We start from the raw sequence: 3398 nt of genomic DNA on the forward strand, positions 1-3398 counted from the left end.
ACTCAGCAAAGAACATCCCTGGATGGGGGTGATGGGGAGATCAGTCAGTAAAGAACATCCCTGGATGGGGGTTATGGGGAGATCACTCAGCAAAGAACATCCCTGGATGGGGGTGATGGGGAGATGGCTCAGTAAAGCGTTTACTACGCAAGCATAAGGACCTGAGTTTGGTCCACAGCACCCACTTATCCAGATGTGGTAGAGATGGAGACAGGCATAGCCCTGGGGCTTTCTGACTAGGTAGCCTAGCCTACTGGCTAAGTTCCTGGCCAGAAAGAAACCTTTCAAAAAACCAGGTGGATGGCTTCTGAAGAATGATACCCAGGGTTTAACTCTGGTGTGCACGATGGGTGTACACACGCACACACACATATAAGGATTTCAATTGGAATTGAATTTATAGGTTGAATGAGAATAGATGTTTCTAGAATGTGTAGTTTTCCTGCCCAGGTACTTGGTATAAACTCTTCAACAATTTGTTTTTGTTATGACACTGTAGTTTCTGATACCCCTGCATTATCTTGGGAATATTTTTCAGCAATTCCCTTTTGAAGTTTATTTTTGGCTAAGTTTTCTGGTTAGCATTCAGAGTAATGGGCTCCACCATGACGTCTTCATGCTGGCGTGTCATTTGTTTTCATTCACCCCTTCCCAGTTGTCCCACTCTGTGCCTCCTCCCATGGGTTCCCTCCTTCCCCCTGGGTAGCCCTCCTTCTGCTTGATGTCACACTTTGTGTCCTGTTACTCTTTACCCGTCTGGTGGAGTTCCTTCTCTCCCAGGGTCTTTCTTGTCTCACGACCCCTCACATGTAAATACACACATACATACAGAATTTAAATCTATACTCCATGCACGAGAGGTTGCTCGGTGGTGTTTTTTACTGACTCCCCCCATGACTGGCAAATTCTTTGCCTTGACATCTCCACTCAAATGCCATCTCCGGGGCTGGAGAGATGGCTCAGAGGTTAAGAGCATTGCCTGCTCTTCCAAAGGTCCTGAGTTCGATTCCCAGCAACCACATGGTGGCTCACAACCATCTCTAATGGGGTCTGGTGCCCTCTTCTGGCCTGCAGGCATACACACAGACAGAATATTGTATACATAATAAGCAAATAAGTAAATAAATAAATAAATAAATAAATATTTAAAAAAAATGCCATCTCCTCTGCAAAGCCTTAGGAACACTTGGAGGACCTTTTGCCCAAGGGCACCCACAGTGTGTCGCATAGAATTGCAAGAGCCAATACTATTGGTTGTTGATTACTCAGAACATTCACTCATGGTCTCCAAACAGCTGCTGGAAATCAAAGTTGGTACGATTCTCTCTACTTGTGAGAAGATGAATCGGAAAGGAAACCGCAGACACAACACTAAGACAACACAGGGACGGAATAAGGATTCAGGGATCTTACTGCAGAGCACAAATTATACCCTCTTTAAAGCACTTGAATTATAACAGAGTGGCTGATTTGCTTTATATATCCCAGAGAGAAAGTGTTGCGCGCACACCCAAACCTCAGTAAAGGCTGTTGAGTGGGCCCATGGTGATAAATAAAAGCAAAATTAAATAAAACTTCCCATGGGTTAGAGAAATGGCTCGGTGGTTAAGGGCGGCACTTGTTGCACTTGTAGAAGACCTGGGTTCAGTTCCCAGCACCCGCACGGTGGCTCCCAACCACCCATAACCACCGTTCCAGGGGCTCTGATACCCTCTTCTGACTCTGGTGTCTTCAGGCATACAGATGGTACACATGCATGCATGCATACACATACTCACACACATAAAATCTTGAAACAAAAAAAGCAAGAAATCTAGTGTTAAGTGCTCTGAGGGGAAGAGGGTGGGGCCCAGGAAAATGAAAATAGAAAATGAAAGAGAGAGCGTGTGCAAGAGAGGGCCTGAAGAATGTGGTTGCAGACTCGAGAGAATGGTGACACGTCACAGGAGAGAGTCAAGATTTTGACACAAGCATGTGCTAAGGTTTAGGGCTTGGGACATACACAGGCTGAGAAAGGTGGGAAATACCATAGTTCTTTCCTGGTGGCGGTGGCAGGGTTGGGGATGGGGAAGTGGGATGAAAGGTTGGGTCTTCTCATACAATGCGTAGTAATTGCATAGAACCTCTTCATTAGTTCCCCCCAGACTGCTTACAACACAAAGTAAATGCTATGGTAATAGTTGGATTAGAGTATTCTGATGGCTTCCATGATTAGAAAGGAGGCAGTCATTCTAGGCCTAAACACTCTTAACAATGTCAATAACAAAGTAGCATTTGGATCGGAGTTGAGAGCTTACTGTACAGAAATCTGGGCTCAGCCATGTGTCGTGTAATGTCTAAGAAGTAGCCTAGGGTGCATAGGTAAGACTTCCCCAAAGAAGCCGAGAATGAAAGGCAGGTAGAAGAGAAGAGAGGAAGAAGTCACTGAGGTGCCAACGTCTTTACATCCTCCTGTCTTGGTGCCCCAAACAGGATTTAACACACCAGGTACTAAGCACAGCTCTATTGAGGACAGGATGAATGAACGAATGAAAGAGAAAGAATGAATGAATGTATGAACGCCTTTCTCAAGTTGGAAGGGTTATTATGTCCCTTCTTCTTTACCCCATCTCCCTCCATAAAATGGCACTAGCTAGGTGTTCCTCACGTGGTCAGTAGCAGCTGCTGGCTCCTAGAGCTGAGCCCGCCGGCTGCGCACGCGCATCCGCTGGAGGGCAAAAGTCGTTCGGACTGCGAGGACAGTGACCGCCTTCTTTAGCGGTCCCTGTAGAGCGCCCAGGGTGCGCTGGGTGGGAGAGGGCACGAGGAGTGAAATGGGTTCTGTGTTTAGAGTAGGGCTAACGCAAGGGGGAAGCCAGAGGATCCTGGGGGTGAGGGGACCTCAGCCACCGCCTCTAAGAGACACCCCTCCGGGATCGGGATGAGAAGGAGAGAGAGCTTTGGAGAGAGAAGCCTGAGAAACCTACAGGCCATTGGAGCTTTTCATCTGGACCCTTCGGAGCCCAGGAGAGAGCAGGTGCGGGTACAGAAATGATCCTCACGCTTAAGATGGCAGAAAGACCTGCACACCCTACGTAGTGCCGGCGTTCAGAGCAACGCCAAAGGGCTCGGCGAGCGCTGAGGTGCCAGGGTCCAGTTCCTTCATAGAGGGCTGCTGCCAAACACTGGACTCTGCAGACGCCTCTCTCCGCCACGGGGTGGCAGAGTTCCGGGTTAGACGCTCCCCACAGACCCCGAGGGGTGGCTCCGCCCCGGGACCGCAGGGAGGGCCCGCTATGGGGGGCGGAGTTGTAGCCGCCCCCATTCCGGTGGGACCGCGCGGCCCCTTTAAAGCTCGGCGGAGCTTCTAGCTGCCTCTCAATCTTCTCTCCCGCCAGTCTGCTTCCCTTCCGCGCGCG

The sequence above is a fragment of the Arvicola amphibius genome, chromosome 4, assembly GCF_903992535.2.
Source record: "Arvicola amphibius chromosome 4, mArvAmp1.2, whole genome shotgun sequence".
NCBI classification, from domain to species: domain Eukaryota; kingdom Metazoa; phylum Chordata; class Mammalia; order Rodentia; family Cricetidae; genus Arvicola; species Arvicola amphibius.